This window comes from Strigops habroptila, chromosome 4 (genome assembly GCF_004027225.2).
Source record: "Strigops habroptila isolate Jane chromosome 4, bStrHab1.2.pri, whole genome shotgun sequence".
Classification (NCBI taxonomy): Eukaryota; Metazoa; Chordata; class Aves; order Psittaciformes; family Psittacidae; genus Strigops; species Strigops habroptila.
This window is the reverse complement of record NC_046358.1, coordinates 83804744-83822143: the sequence shown is the minus strand read 5'-3', so window position 1 is coordinate 83822143 and position 17400 is coordinate 83804744. Positions and strand designations below refer to the sequence as shown.

The window sequence follows — 17400 nt, the reverse complement described above, 5'->3', positions numbered from 1 at the left end:
TAATGAGAATCCCATTACATCTATTCTTTCTTTTTCTTGAAAGACATATTTTCCAATCCTATTCTACTTTTCACCCACTGGAGACAATCTGTTCTAAACTTCATGTTACTCCATTAAAAGTGGAGTGGAAAGATGGACTTCTACCCCCCATCTAGCTGTACCGATATTCAAGACAACTGTTCTGGCAGTAGCAGTAACCCTCACTAAGAACCCTGTCTGTCTTTCAGTATCTCCTTTATAAACCCCCTGCCTCCACACCATACCAAAGACACATTTTACTTGATTATTACAGGTCTCGGAGCACTGTAACAGCCAATCTTATGATTAAAGAGATCCGAAAGCCAAATAGCCTCACTGCATGAAAGTGAGAAACCATTTCTAATACATGACCAAATACTTACCTAGAAAGTCTTTTTTCCCCCCAAAGACCTCAGTGAATCAAGTTCTCCCAACAAACCACAAGGAAGTACAATGCACTTGCGACGTCAGCAAAAGCGTGAGTTTGCATTTTTAACAATACAGTTGCAAAGAAAGCAGCAAGCAAGACTGGTTGAGGAAAGCTGCTGTTCCTTGCTCACAACAGGAAAAGGGCTATCAGCTAAGAGCTATCAGAACAGAGCTCTTTAAAAGGTTCAACAGAGAGGGGAAGAGGGAGTTAGTCTTGTTCAGCTTGGGTGAGCCTTCCTTGTTTTCTCTTCCTTGGTCCTTACGAGCCATTTTCTCTGTTTTATGACTACCCTGTCATCTTTAAATAGATAGAAAAGAACACAAGACAAGAAGTGAAGCTCAACTGTGCTATTATAAGTAACCTGACAGGGAATGCCCCATTTCCTTTCTCCTATTCCAACAGTTTCATTACACAAATATCCCCCCTGAATTCTCATGGTGCTTTTCTATATACAACATAGAGACAGAAGGAAATCTTGAGTGAACCTCTCAACAGCTCTCTCTCACAAGAGGTTGAACTCAGTAAATAAAATCTACATGAGGAAACCATCTTCAATTTGCTAAGACTAACACAGAAATGAAGCCAAGCCACAAAGTCCTTCATAAACTTAGTTCAAAGAAAGAGCGATACAAATAAATCCACCTATAGACAGCAGAAGCCATTCAGCTCTCTGGAACGTAAAACTCAAACCAGGGTTTGTCTGCACTGATATAACACCCTTCAGATCAAGCCTAAAGGTAAATACAGACACAGTCCAGTTAAGTATGGACCGGAAATACATTAAGTACATATCAAAGGGGCAATAAAAAGTGTGAAAATTAGCATTAAAGATAAGAAGTTCACCAGAAATATCTATAAAATTTTAATTAATAGTATTATAGACAACATGTGTGTTAGACATTTACTGTGACATGCATAAAAAGTGGGGTTTGAAAGCAGTTAATTCACTCATTCCGTGATTTTGAGGCAGTCTCTACAGACATGGTGATCTACATAAAAATATCCCCCGTTTCATGAACTACATGAAAAGATGACTACAAGTTTCCCTCCCAATCTGCTCTCCTCGCTATCAGGCTGGAGTGACAGAGGCAGGGATCCTTGGGGACCTGCATTCCAGGATAAATCGGAGAAGCCAGGGCCTGGAGAGTGCTTTTGCCAGTCTGCAAAGAATGAGGCTAAGAGAAAAGCGTTGCCAGATGCTGAGTAGGGAAGAAGTTCCCCCAGACAGACAGACAGACAGACAGAGACACCACACCTGCACAGAGCAAAAAGCACACACTCAAACATGACCCCAATCCTAACAGTAAGCCAGCTCCTATTTATGGCAAGGAAAAAGGATTCCCATTGCCCCCCACTGTAAATTCACATCCTAGTTTTTTTGTGATAGCTCATTACTTGCACAAATCCAAACCCCCTGAGCTTTTAGAACATCCCATTTTACACAAACATGAACTCGAAATATTTGATAAAAAGAAATTAAGCACAAGCCTTTATTTAAAATTCAATATAATAATCCAGGAAAAAAAAAAGGATAGCAAAGACTTTCCTTATTCTGGATCCCACAAAGAAATGTTCAAACATAGTTAATTCTCTTTCCCTTTTTCCTTTCTCTATTCATAAATAATTCTTACAGAACTGGCTGACCAGAGGGTATCATTATACTGCCTACAGTATGATACCCTACTGCAATACAAACACTGTTCCCAAAACCAAACAGGAAGAGGGGCAACTGTACATTGTGGTCGCTTGGAGAAGGGTGCTAAGAGAAGCACAGAGGCTTGGCACTATACATAAAAGCCAACAAGTAGCACACTTATTAGCTCCCTCTTGTCATTGTATAGCAGAGAAAACAGCAATTCATGGGAAGAAAACAGTAAAGTGCAGACACTGAAATTACCATCAATGCCCTTCCTCAAGCTTCAACATTATTTAGGAAACGAGTTACAAATACAGATTGGCAAATGGGTTGAAGACCAGGGTTAACTCCAGCAGAAAGGTTTCATTTCCATTTTTCACAGCTTAAATGCTTGTCTTCTTCAGTGTAATTTCTGAGAAGAGGAAATGGTTCAAAATTCAAAGTTTTGGAAGCTTTCCACTCCCTTTTACAAATGAGAGAACAAGGTCAGCTTTCACAGCCAGCAGGTGGCCAAATTATTTCTTTATACTAAGAGTTAATGCTGGAAGATAATTCTCCTTCAAATTTATGCATATTCATGAAGGCCAAGGTTAGATCCTACACTGATTTTACAGTCATGCCACAGCCTCACAGAGAATAACTCCAGCTTTTATAGCCATGAAATAGATATATAGACACAAATTCAGGTTTTCTCTACAACACCTTTTCTTACTACGTGTCTACTTAAATTACCCAGGCAGTATTAGAGCTTAATAGAGAGCTTATCTCACTACTCTGAGTCTACAGAAAGAGGGCACAAGGAGTAGAAATGTAGAGCTGGGAATACTGCAGCACTATCTGGCCGCTTTAATTCAGGACCCACCACACCAGAGTTGCTGGTGCTTTGACACAGTTATCACAGAATCAACTAGGCTGGAAAATACCTTTAAGATCATCAAGTAACATTTCATTTTGCAGCCTGTAATGCAGCTGGAATTATTGACAGCACGGAAAGAAGCTGCAAATATGCACAGCCTCTGCAAGAGCCATGGAGATCACCACAAACGAGCCAAATCCGACCTACTACTGGAGATCTAATTTTAGGATTACAAGCTTCCAACATCCCTTTAAAAATAACACATTCCTCCTTCTGTGCCTGGGTCAAGTGGCATTGACAGCACTACCTGTATTTTATGGCAGATCTCAGTCTATTTATCAGTAGTAATGCAGCAAGTACCAGCTGTGTAATGCGTAACAGAGCATTGCAGAATTACAAACAGTGTAAGGTCAAACCATTATGCACTGAACCTGAAGTTCTAAATGCAAATTAATCCAACCTGGCTGTGAAAATACCTTCCCAAACTCTCAAAAGGAGTCTGTGCTCTGGGGATTACCTGCTTGAATGGAAGCATTTTGTCTTTTATTCTCACAAATAGAGAAGTAGGGAAAAAAAGGTATCATGCAATGTGTGCCTTGACAAAAAGGTAACAATATGAAATCAACTCAGCTCACTGGGTGTATTTAAGTAGCATTTTCAGCTGAAGTAAAGACAGTAGGAGATATTTCTCTCCTTCCTTATTTTCATTCTGGAAGATACCCGATATTCTTGCCAGAGGATGGGTCTTAGAACCTTGTCACTTAGGCTGCTTACTGGGTGACTGGCACCTGCTGAAGGGCAGCTGTTTTATCTTCTCTCCCAACAGCTCAGAGCCCTGATAGACCAGCTTGAATGCAGGAGGAACTGCAAATAACACAACCTAAAAGCTTGCAAAACTACTAAATGTTACCTACATTCTTTAAGCCACAGTGTTTTCTTATACAACTGCAACTTTTAAAACTCAAAGCTGACACGAACTACTACTATACATCTATGTTCACATATCAGACTTGACACTTTGGGAAGATACCTGATACTTAAAATTACCCAATGACTTCAGTAACCAAATTCAGTTTGCACTTTATTATTATGAAGCAGACGTCACCGTGTGCAGTTCCTCCTCCCCACCTACACACCACAGACACGAAACCACATTAATAAATCCACTAGGCCAAAGGCAAGTGTTCATCATGACAAAGGTTTAACTCTCCATGTTACTACTGGTAGAAGCTGAGCCTAATGAATACTTTTAGGACATGAATTTTTAATGAGAAGGATTGTTCAAGGAACCACACATGATCTGCAAAGCCATATCTGTCCATATATCCCAAACATTACTATTTTCTTCAGTTTAAGTGTACTGGCTGCTAGCACAAGCTACAAGTCTGTACAGAAAATGGAGACTGATTTAACATCCTACCTACATTCATCGATGCCCATCCACAGCACAAAACTTCAAGCACCATCCCTGGCAGCCACCAGACTTGCGCATTCATCTTTAAAAGTCAACACATGGTCTTAATCCAACTATCACAACTGGTAACAATTAATGTAAGATTACTTTAACCCTCACAAATTAAGCTACACGCAGTTGGATGCTCAGGACTAATTAAGCTGCTATAAAACTGTAAAGCAGGAAATATATATCCGTAAAATCCTTCGTGCTCCACACTGGAGGAATGTTTTGGCCAAACCCCAGGATTTTACACCAGGCTTTACTGCTCAGCGGTCAGGCTCAGAGAGGAACTGAGGATGTGGCTTCACATTTCACTTGATTCTTGGCTGGCTGAGGGCTGCTACTGAAGGCAGCGTCCTGCTCCTACCTGCTCTGCCGTCACATGCCACCTCCCTGCCCCTCACACCAGATCTTGAGATAGAATCAGTTCAGTGAGCTGATGCGACACACCAAGGGAGGCGAGGGGGAGATGGAGAGCTGACAGATCAGGTCACCAAAGCAATTAATCCCAAGGTCACTCCAATTACTTTAAAGTACACCACAAATAAGAGACGTAACATTCAACAGCAATCTAAAGTTACATTTCACCAGGCAAAATGTAAAGCTGCTCCTTGAAAGCTCATATTGGTAGTAAAGTTCAAGCTGACGGTTTAGATTTGGAGCTTGCTTTCAGAAGGTCACACTGCAAGAGGCGAGTTTTCTAGGAAATCACCTTTTACTACCTAGTGCTGGTAACAGCAGTGCATTCATTTTGTTTCATCTTGAAAATAGCCACAGAAAAGAAGGAAATTTGGTCCCCTACTCTTTCAAAATTGGCTAACATCTTAAAACCTTGGTTCCTGCCCCTTTTACACACTGATGTTTAGCTATCTGTCATGCAACACTTGTTCAGCTTTCCTCCTTATCCTCTGTGTCTTTTCATACTCTACACACCACCGTTTCCAAACAACCCTACCTCTTCTCCCTCTTCCTAGCAGAGCTGTCTATCATACCTAGCATCACAGCAGGAAAAGCAATTCCATCCCAAAGGAGCTCTGCTGGGCAGAGGAGAGGGCACAACAACCCTGTCAGCAGCAGCTTGGTGATGCTTACCACAAAACAGCACTCAATAATACTGCTAGTCACTTGGGTCTGCTTCTGTGCTGCTCCAGTCCCTGATTCTGAGCTATATTCTTAAATTCATCTTTGACAGAAGTAAATCACTAAAGAGACCAACAAAATAATAAACCAGCACGTTAGATACAAGGATTTTCCCTTATTCTCCTACTTAGAACTTCCTAATTCCTTCATTCAGGCACTAATAAGGATCATCCCTCTTCACAACTGCAGAGATTTGTTATTATTTTGCTTTATTATCATTATTTTGTTGATTTTTGTGGAATTAGGAAAAAAATATCTGGCTCGATGATGCCAATGAATCCCACACCCTCCCATGCACATATACAGATATTTTCAGCTGTCAGCATAACAATTCCTCAAATTTTCTGAATCCATCCTCAACAGTAATATTCTACCTACTCCCTTACCTCTCCTGGCTATTTAGATGGAAAATGATTTGAGTGGGAGCTAGCTTGCTCTTCTCGCAGAGGATGACAAAGACTTGTTACTCAAAAGCATCTGTGCCTGTTCCATTATTAAAGGTCATTTTCCTCCAGCCAGCCCTTGCAGAGAACATGTTATACCCTCTCAGCTTTGATACTCTGCAACCAGCAGCTCCGTACACGTCCTCAGGACTACACATGCCCTGTAACGAGTCCACACGTAGAAGACAACACCTAGCACGTGTAAGCCAAAACTCAAGCCTCTGATATTTCTGAAGCAGCTGATTATAGCTTGGGACATGTGAAAGAATAAAGACACAAGTAAATCCCCTGTGTAGCACTACTACTATTTGTACCTCCCATAGCTGCCCGATAGCCTTGCACTGTTGATTATTAACTACTGCTTTAATGCAAGTCATTAATAACATTCTCTGTCTTTAGATTCATAAACAGAACAAGAAAGCAACTTCAAAACTCACCCACTCCATTTTCTAATCTTTTTTTTTCCTAAGAGCATTCCATCTAGTGCAAATGCACAGAGGAAATTCTAGCCCATTAACATCCATCAGCTAACAGAGGGTAATGAATTCATCAATAATGCTACAATGCGTGGGTACACTATCATGCTGAATCATTTAGGAACTACATTTGCAGCAAGAAGAGCTCAAACAGCCGCCTTGTGCTGTCAGCAACCATCTTCCTGAAGGAAGAAAAATGAATGTATTAAGATCACCCTCAATTTTGTTATCCTTCTTGACAAGGTTGGTTGTGCCTCTACACACCCGTATTTCCATGCCAGTCAATTCCTGCCTGATGTTGCTCCCCTCTGGACATCAGTTTCCTTTGCTGTGCCACCTGCATACTTGCAAGCAGCTTTCATTGATCATTTTCCTGCAAGTGTCATAAGGATCTGGCTTTTCCCTGCTTCTTAACATCCAGGTCAAATACACAAAGTCTTGAGTTTTCACTTTGCAAAGAAAAAACCCTCATTTCTCTTTGTTATCTATTTACACAGCTATGGAGGAACCACCTTCTTTCTCTAACAAGAAGTTTTCCTAACAGTGATTAAGTTCTACACATACTAAAAGCTAAAAGCTACCAAAATCAGTCAGTCTGGAGTGAAAATACATCATGAACTAACATTAAAGCGTAGCTACCCAAAAAAAGCCCATACCTGACAGTGGGACTACAGGCAGAGTATCATGGGGTAATAAAAGGGAAGGAACCTTATTATGGAGTACAACAATATGAAGTTACTATTCTCATAACAGTGAAAGGAAAAGGTATATATTCTTAAAAGGAAAATAAAATCAGTCTTAATAATATAACGAAATAAAATTATCCTTTATGTATAGATTAGAAACTTGCTTATTTTGCCTTGTTCAGGAATGCCAGATCTGGTCTCCTCTGCCCCACTGCAGTGTGTAGAATGATAGTAAGTACCCTGCACTTCTGTTTACACTTTGTTATAATGGTGTCTACTCATTAAGTCCACAAATACAAAGGGTTTTGTTAAGGTAGCCTTTATAAATGAAGCACAATGAATTCAACTCCTCATACCTCAGCTTCCTTAATACCGCTAATGTCTTAGAACACATACACTTACACATGTGTCTACACATCCTTAACTCCCACGGCTTCATTCAATTAATACTATTAAATCTTTAATGCTTTGCTTCAAAGGCTGTTTTTAATTTTTAATAGCTCTCATAGGTTAGCACGACTGTTTTAAGTCTTTCTACTATATTTTAAATAAACTCCTCTTTTCTCTCCACTTTGATGTTTGCCTTTCTGACAACCCCAGACCCTGTGAAGCTGCTGGAACTTTGTTTTCTGTGAAATGATGACATTACAAACTCCAAAAGATATGTTAATCACTGAGCTGCAATCAGGGATGGGGTTTTTTTCTCCCCCTCTCACCTGCCCTCGGGGCTGGGAGTTGGCCATAGAACCGCTTTAATCAAAACAATGTAGAAACCCATGAGGAGAGGATGCAACCAGGAGGGAGGGGGCTTATTTGCATCTGTTTAGCATGTAAGCAGCAGGCAGGACTTAGTTCTCTTTTACTCTGGATTCCCATGAAAGGAGAAAATGCAAAAGCCACCATATTATATTAAAATAGTTAAAAGAGGAGTTTGGACACAAGACTCGTCGAGCTTGATGGAAGCACAAGATGCCTCGTGGCACCCAAAGACACATCCAATTCACACGTTTGATGGGCACTGAATGTGTTTTTAATTGTAAAGCTCTGTCTGTACCAAGGGCATTGCCATTATAGATTTGGTCAGCTAAAGCACCACTTTACATAAATATAAATACATACATACACACACACACACGTAATTTACCAGTTCTGCTACCCAGTAAAAGCTAGGACAACGTGCTCACAGTGGAATAACAAGGCAACTTACACCAGTGTTTCTCCTCTACTCTTACTCCAATGTCCCCAAGACCCACCTTCCACTGCTCAATTTCTAAGCTTGGAATTTGTGCAACGAGAGAGAAAGTTTAATGGTGTATTTCAGGCCCTTTCATAAAGAATAAACTGAACAGAAGAAACAAAAAAAAAGAGCACAGACTTTGTTCCTCCTGTAAAGTTTATTTTCTTCTGAATAACAGAAAGAAATCTCTTCTTAAAATAAAACTGAAAATCAGCATTCCCAGGGACAGGAAAAGGCACTATGGTATTATACAGACTATCCAAGCTGAGGAAAAGAAATAAAGACTGAAAACCTGGCTCTGTCCCAAGGCATCCAGGCAGGATTTTGTGCCTGCACGTACGTAACAGAAGTATTTGTGCATTCAGGATGTTCAAGCATGTCTCTTGCATTCACACCTGGAAAGCTACAGCACTAGAATGCGACGTGCTGTGTTCAGCATCGACTGCAAGTCAGTGACCAGTCCCAGAGCAGCAGATCCCTCACACATTCAAAGTGAAGTACATGTGTACATACTTTGCTTGATCTAGACCATGAACCATGGAACAGAAAACCCTTCCCAAAGCAAATTAGAAACAGTCTGATGAAGACAAGCTACAAACCTACTGCTGTTCCTCACTTCAACATTTCAGAGTTTGCACCATGCAGAGCACTCCCCACTATTACACATCTTCAGTTACAGAATGTGTTCTGTCTTTTAAAGTTGATGCAAATACTTAGGTTTGTATTATTGTGAAATTAAATAGATGCAGACACTATTAGTTGGCAGATAGCCACCAAAATGTCAATCATAGTGCTCGTGAAGCAGCAGGCGAGGCAAAAGGAGATTATATCCACTAGGTAGCCAAACGTAAAATACAGGCAGACATTTCATTTCAGTCTGTCTCGGGGTTTCACAAAGGGGTCAGTGATTTGGAGGTTTTAGATGCAACACTGAAGCACTTTTCCAGACTAAAGAACTTTTGAGGATCTACCCCAATGCTTCTCTGCAACAAACTAGTTTAAAAGTGATTTTGCTGCCGCAAAAGCTTTTCTACTTCAGCTTCTCTAAAATACAAGACTTCTGAAAGCCAAGTGAAGTCGATTCTAAACATTCCTGTGTCTTACTTCCTTATGGAATCTTCCCAAGAGAACCAGTAAACATATAAACACAACTATCTTCCAGGAGTCACCCAGTACCAGCCTTTTACAGTCTTCAGAAAGCAGATGCTTTGCTGAAAACGTATTAAAACCATGGGCTATATAATTATAGTCCAGTGCATCAACAGAGTTCCTGCTCTTCTGAGTAGCAGGTAGGAATTCCTGCTTTATAAATACACATAAAGTTGTAGAGATTCTCAGAAACTACAACTACAATGTTAAATATTGATTTTTGATCTACATTTGCTCCTAAGCAAAGTGGTTTGTGTCACCTGTGCTATTTATCTAAAAACACTCCAACAGAGGCATTATCTTTACTTGCTGATAAATGCTCTCCTGAATCGGTAGCCAAAGTTTAACTTCATGAACTCTGCTCAACAACAGCAGCAAAAAACCAGTAACACTTCTCATCAGTTAGAAGCACTCTAAGCCCTTAAATAAAATAATAATAAAGAAAATCACTGCAAGCAGCACAGTGTAACAAGAAGCAATCATAAACCCAAGCAATAAGCCACTGTGGGCTCAGTAGGCAAATATTTTATTAGATAACAGAATAGATATGAGACTTATGCTTTCAAATAGTCATTTAGAAAGAGGTTTTTAATCAAATGATGAAATACCTGGGCAGGGGCATTTAAAGACTCACCAGATGTGACTACTGCGGGGAATGCACATCAGATCCCTCTCTAAACAGACACTACCAGTCACACTGCAGCAACGTCAGTGTTTCACTGATTCATTAGGAACTGAATAATTAAAAACATTAAAGTTCCACTTTTAAAATAATAATTGAAGCGCTTTCTTTTACATATACCACATGCCAGAGCATATTCTGCTTGACCATCTATCAGAGAACAAGCAGGTGTGTTAAATAGTTCTATTTAGAACTGAAGGATAAGGATTAACGAATGATCTCAAATTTGGGCTGATTTCAGAGGGTTAGATCAAACATCTCTCTGCCTTACTGCTGTTGTCACAAGCCTCATCCCTGTCCAAACAGAGCTGAAAGTAGAAAGGCAGCTACAGCAGCAACTGGGTCAACAGATTTGGCTGAAGAAATCTTCACTACTGAAAGAAAAAAATCAAGAGAAAGAAATGAAACCCTAAAATGCTGCTTGGGGCCTGTTCACCCAGCGAGCAATTCATAACCAGCCACTCGAGAGCAGATTTCCGACCTACAAGGAAATACATTTGAGGGAGTCTTTCATGCCTGTATCTCAAGGGAGGAAGTTACCTTTAAAAACACTTTGTTTTGCCTTTCCCTAAGGAATTTTAGGACTATATATATCCCTTATTTTAGTGGGGTTTACCCATGAGGTCCTACAAAGAAGGATCTGTACACCAGCGAGCAATTACTCATGCGATTAATTCCAATGAAGTCAGAAGAACTGTTTGGGAAAGAAATTGCTGCCAACCTAAGGGTTGCACAACCAGGAAAAGAAATATATAGAACAAAACCATGGAGGGGGATAAATTGCATCTGACAAAAACTACAATCAAGAAAGAGCTGGTGACAGATTGTTCTTTAAGTACAAGGAAGTGATTTAAACAGCCAGGAGCAGTTGTAATAAGATTAGACGATTCTCTATTAAGATTCTTAAAATGTCTCTGTTCCAGCAAAGCTACAAAAACACCACTGCCCTTGTAAAGGTTCACGAAGTACTAAATTGATGTTAAGTCTAGAAATTAATATGATTTCAAAGTGAATAAAGCAAAAAGATAAAAGAACTTCCCTCCCTTAGCACCTTTGTCACGCGTGCTGTCATTTTTAACTAGCCCGAGTACAAATGGATGTCATAGCAAAACTCAAAGAGAAGAGACTCAACAAACAGAAGCACTGAGCTCTGTTTGGGTTTCAGCTTTTAAATAAGGAAAACTACCAGTTCCATCTTAGAAGGCATTACATTATGTGACATCTTCAGAATGGCAGGGAAGTCTCTATTAAGGTTATACTGCATGGAGATTAAATCAATGTCTGGCTGTCGAGTTTCTTTAGAGAAACAGATGTGGCATTTTAGCCGTGACCCCAGGACTCCACTGTCCATCACTCCTAGAACAACAGGTCCAAAAATTGGCCATAACTAGCACTACACTGAAAACCAAACAAAGTAAGCAAGTCTTCTCATTTCTATCTTGAAGGATGGACATAAAACATCTCTAGGTGAGGTGCGTGGCATGTTTTTAAACTGATAAACAGCTTTGAATTTGCAAAGAAATATTATTACTTGATTTGTAAAAGTATTTGCTCATTGAGTGCTGCACCATAATCATAAAAGAGCAAATGATTTACAGATTAATATTCTACCATAAAGGATAAGAATAGAGATTTCCATTCACAAAGAACATCCAACAAAACATTGGGTCTAAAGGTGATCAAATCTGTGCTGTAGGAAACACGCACATGACCTGACTGGAGAGAGGAACGAGGACTGCTCTTCAAATACACACTAGAACAGATGAATACATGTGCAAAGTACAAGTGATTATGAGAGCAAGAGAGTAGGAGGAGGTGGAAAGAAGCCTACATGACAAGAGACACGTTTGCACTGTGTCTATAGAAGCAGGCTGCATGGTCACCCTCCGAAACTGTTCTACCTCTCATACCTCATACATTTAGTATTTATTATGCAGTTACAAGACAGAAGACTCATCAACTGTAGACATTAATAAAACAGCACTTGGAGGAAAGACAGGAGCAGTCAACAATGTGGAAGAAAACTGCAAAGGTCTCATGTAAAAATTACAACTAATTACTTGAGGCAGTTCAGGGAGCTCTGCTCCTAACCATGGAAGAATTATTGCTTGAAAATAAAGCGTATGCATCAGAGCAATGAAACATAGAACCACAGAATGCTATGTGTTGGAAGGGACCTGCAAAGGTCATCTAGTCCAACCCAACATACTGCACCTGAGATGTTCTAAAACTTTACCCAGCCACCTCCACCATAAAAGTGAGATAAGAGGAGCCTCCAAGGTGGAGATGCAGCCAGCCCCAGGCTGGGCTGGGTTCTGCCCCGTCACACTGTGCTCACACGGCCAGTGGGGACCTACTCGCGCCTGAGCTCGTGCCTGAGCTCTCCTCTGCTCCGTACTCATGTTTCCCCACCTGGAAAGAGCTTGTTCAAGCCAGCCTGCAAGCCAAGGCACAGGCAGCGTGAGCTGACCAAGTCTGACCTTGAACACAAGCTGCAGGCACTGGTTAGAGGCATTTATGTTAACAGCCCTGGGTGACATGAAAACAGATATACACACTATTAAGAATTAACGCAGTACAGGGCAGTGGTGCTGAGATCAATTTTTAAGTTCAATTTTTCTAACAATACACACAAAAAAAATAAGGAAGCTAAAGATTATCCATACAGAAGAAAAGCATTTCACTAAGCACAGTGATTCAAAGTAATACTTCCACGTAAAAATGCACAACAGTGAATTACAAATCAAACTCTGGTAAACATCTCAGCTGGCAGTAACACTGCAACTAGAAAACATAAAATACTTTAATACTCATTTTCTGATTAGCATAATCATTCATACAAGCTCACTATTAGGCATTTACAAGTATTTAAATTCTGGTGGTAACTCTGAACATGCCAACTACAGTTCGAAGGAACTTGATCTCACTAATTTAAGCTACTCTCTCCTTAAATACTGCTTACAACCTCTAGCTTACCTACAAAACGCACCTTAAATCTGTTTGATCCACCTATTTTGCCTTTTATCAACAGTTTGGAGCATCGTCATAAGATCAACCACATCTCTATTTGAAAACCAAAGACAAAACTGTGACTTGCGAAATGATAAATAAGCAAGACCAGCTTTTCTGTGGCTTTCAACCTCCTGCACCCTTCACCAAGAGGCTCAACTGCCACAACCACCTGGTTCTAGATCCATCCTGAAGTTTATGGCCTCTGAATCCACTCATTCTGACATAAAAGCACTCTAAATCTTTATCCCCACCACAGAACAGGAAAGCCACTCTGTAACAGCTACCTAAACTGATTCATTCTGGGATTTTTATGGCCTATCATTCAGCACATACCAGTATGTAACGAAACTGAAGCACACCAATGCCAGCAGACCTACGGTTCAACCTAGCAGGTTTTATTCTAGAGGACAGCATACATGTTGTTCTCCTCCACAGCATCTCATGCCTTCTTAATGAGCAGCCAGGCTCCTGAAATACACATAAAAACCCGCTGTTCTTTGAAGCACTTCAGACAGCAGGATACTGGTACGTTTCGATTCTCTCCCTGCACAGATCAGAGCAAAGCAAAGTGGAAAAAGCACATTACAGACATTCAGACAAACCAGGCACCTTTCATTTTCTATTAGCAAGATCCCAAGAGACAATTTAGCGCTCTGCAAATATGGCATTGGAAGAGCTGAAAGTTGCTTCCTGAGTACCAGTCATTAAATAAAGATTTTAGAGTAACTTATATTCCTTTAGACCAGGCAAAACCAATAGCCATTTCCCCATCCTATGTACAAGACCTAAGAAAAGCAAGATCATGAATATCATAACTCCCCTGTAATGCATTTCTCCTAAACCAGATTATCATTTAATGATTTCTCTCTCTCAAAAAACAACACTCAACCACAAAAACAAAACATCAATTTCTGTATCAAGCAAAGACTATCAGCATTATTATGAAGTAACAAATTAGGCCTTTTGGCATCTCACAGCAGTGCTCCAAGATTTGAGGCTTCTTAAAAGCTCCAAGTTTTAAAGCAATCAAATAGCTGACAGCTGGAACAAAATTAGCAAGATTAACCAGTTATGTAAATAATGCTGCAGTCAGTACAAGCTGAATTCATTTATGCTCATTCCATTACACAGCACTGCTTGCACTGGACATCAGATGTTTGTCAACTAGTCATTAAAAATGACTGTAAGAATAATGGATGTGAAAACAACATGAGTGTTACATCCACTATGTGATGTACACCTGAGACCAGGTTAGCTGACAGCCAAGTCTCAGATATACCCTCTAGTAGGACAGGACCCCCAGGTAACTTGCAGATCAGACTTCTCTTGCCCAAGTATTCTCCAACATTACTGAGCTCCTACCAGGGAACAGATCAATTATTTCTGCTAAAGAGATAAGTCCATCCTGTTAGTATCTCATTATATTTCTTTTCTTAAAGGCAGATATTCATTTTCTTTCATCAGCACATGTATAAGTCAAGGCATCACGTAGGAAAACCATCATCATACCAGGGTGATGTCACATAGTTACTTTATAGCATCAAGGAAGTCACAATCAGCACCCGTAAATCAAACTTCCTGATGTGTAACTTGGAGTCAATTCAGCCTTATCAGAATTTGTCTTCAGGAATGCATACTCATGGTTCATTTGTACTTGATAATTTTTGATAACACAGTTAAATATTTAATATATGGAAGATTACCTCTGCAGTTCTAGCTGGCCAGTTTACCATTGCTTCGAGTTTATAAAAGAAAATTTATCCAAAAGTTTGGATTCTTCACAATAAAACACTATACATGAGTTTGTTTGAAAATAATGGATCCAAGAATCAGCCAAGACAAACATATTTAGAAGTGCTTCCTAAATAGGCTGCATTTTGCTAAAGGCATTACAATATACTTATATTTCTAATCAAAAAATCATCCTAACCTCCCACATTTTACATCCCAACAATCCAATTTTCCATGACCTTGTCTTGCACAAAACACAGCAACACACTGGAATTATGCAAGAGTTCCATATTATCATAAAACACGTCTTTCAGTGGCGAGAATAATAAAACTTAATCTTGTGGCCCGATTTGCATTTTGAACTCCTAAAGTCAGCCTCCACGGTCCATAACATCCGTAACACACCTCAATGATCTGACCAAGTATTTTAGGCCTCCTGTTGAAAATGTGTATGTGTATCATTCAGGGTGTTTTCTCAGGAGATTAAGAGAAAGAAACGTGTCCAATACATTTAGATTTTAAATATAACTTTGCTTTTCAGATTGGTGATGATACCACGCTTCAGAAGGGGGAAGGGGGAAGCATTATATACCCCCGGGCCAAATAAAACCGAGACCCAACATTACCAATATGCCATAAGGCTTTAAAATAGGAAACTTCCATTCTAGGTAGCCTGTGACAATTCTTGTCTCAGTATAGTTCCCAGCAACAATACTGCTTAATGTAATGCAGCACACCGACTCCCCAAGACATATCTGTAGCATCAAAGGCACTGCAGGTAAAGATTGAAATAAAATAAATATATATAGATATAAAATAAAGCCTTAAAAATGATTTAAAGCACTACCACACATCCTCCAAACCGACTATACGACTGGAAATAACACAGTAAGTCAAACAGCGCCATAATTAAGGTTAATAACGCAGAGGCGAGGGGACAACACGAAAAATCAGACCCCCCCCGCCCCGGCCCGCCGCCGGTCGCCCCCCCTCCCCCGGAGCAGGCCGCCGCCATCCCCGCAGCCCCGGCAGCTTCAGGCCGGCCCCACCGGCCTCCCCGGGCAGCCAGGCCCAAACTTCGGGCCGGAGGCTGGCGGCCAAAACCCTTCCGGCCCTGAGGCGAAGGGCCGTGGCGATCGTGTGTCCCCCCGCTCCGCGCCCCGCCGCCGCCGCCGGCAGCACCGGGCCGCGGAGGCGCGCTCCTCGCTCCACAGCCCCGCCGCCGGGCTGCCATGATGGGCAGTAACTTGCTGCCCACCCAACGGCGACAACAAAGGACACCCCGGACCCCCGCCGGGGCTGCCCCGCCACCCCCAAACCCCGGTACCCCCCCACCCCACCGGCCCCACGACCCAGCAGCCGCCGCCCTCACCCCGCAGCCGCCCGGCGGCCCCGCTCCCTGCCCGCGGCGAGCCCCGGGGGGCCCTTCCCGCGCCCACCCCGCACCCCGCTGCTGAGGGGAAAGGCGGGGGGAGGCTCTTCCGCCGCCGCCGTCCGGTCCGTTCGGATCCCTGTCCCGCACCCGAGCGCCCCGCGGCTCCCAGCCTGACCTGGCGCTGCGTGCGGGAGGAGCGGGGAGGGGCCCGCGGGAGGCGCGGAGGGGGGGTCCCGGTTCCCGGCCGCCGCCGCCGCCGCTGGCTGCGTTTGACACCCACACGCACCATCCAACATGGCGGCGGCCAGGGGGAGGTGGCGGAGGAGGCGGAACCGGCGGCCGCGCGCGGCCCCGAGGCGCGGCCCCGGCCCGGGCGCGGCGCGGGAGGAGATGGGGGGGGGGCGGGAAGGAACGATCGCGGCGGCGGCGGCGGCGGCGGCGGCGGCGGCCCCCGCCCCCGCCTCAGCCCGGGCACCGCTGCTCAGCACAACCCGTCCCTTCCATCCCTCCTCACAGCCAGGCCGAGGAGGGTTGAGAGGTGCCGGGAGGGCGCCCGGCTCCTCCGCGGCCCCATTGCGGCGTCCGAGGGAAGGGAAAGGCTGTGGGACGCTGAGGGGAGATTATAGGCGGGAAAGGGAATCCCCCAAAACATAGTGCCATGGGTGGGTTGACACGCACCAAAGTGGCTCCTGTTGCTTCATACTGTGATTACAGCACCTTTCCCCTTTGCCAATAAGAAATAACAGCGTTTATGGATCAGGGAAGGCTTTGGGATGGGGCGTTCTAGTGATGGGAAGGGGAGCCGGGCGTCGGAGCACGCATTCTTTCCCTCTGGGGACAATGACTAAACTGGGCTGGCAGGTGGGAGGACATTAGTGGTCCCATTGTAGTTCTCCCTGGATATATTTGTTCCCATCGTAAAACCATGAGACAATTGAAGGAAACGGAACGTCGCTGTTGGCGAGATGGTTGGGGTTGGCGTGGGTCAGGGGAGAAGCTGGTGAGCAAGGCTCTGCTCCTGTTACAGCTGGGTCCGGGTAGTGCTGCCGGTGATTTAAAACCCAAACTCCCGA

General features: G+C 42.6%; 1 protein-coding gene across 3 annotated transcripts in view; it reads right to left on the bottom strand.

Moving 5' to 3' along the window:
• Nucleotides 1–16722, bottom strand: part of EPN2 (epsin 2) — a 46164-nt gene extending 29442 nt beyond the window's left edge. For 2 of the 3 annotated variants that reach the window (XM_030481925.1, XM_030481927.1), the window contains exon 1: nucleotides 16503–16722. The gene's annotated coding sequence lies outside the window, so the exon portion shown is untranslated. Of the gene's footprint in view, nucleotides 1–16324; nucleotides 16379–16502 lie in introns of those variants that run through there. The other variant, XM_030481926.2, reaches the window with a different exon arrangement.
• Nucleotides 16723–17400: the final 678 nt, after the last annotated feature.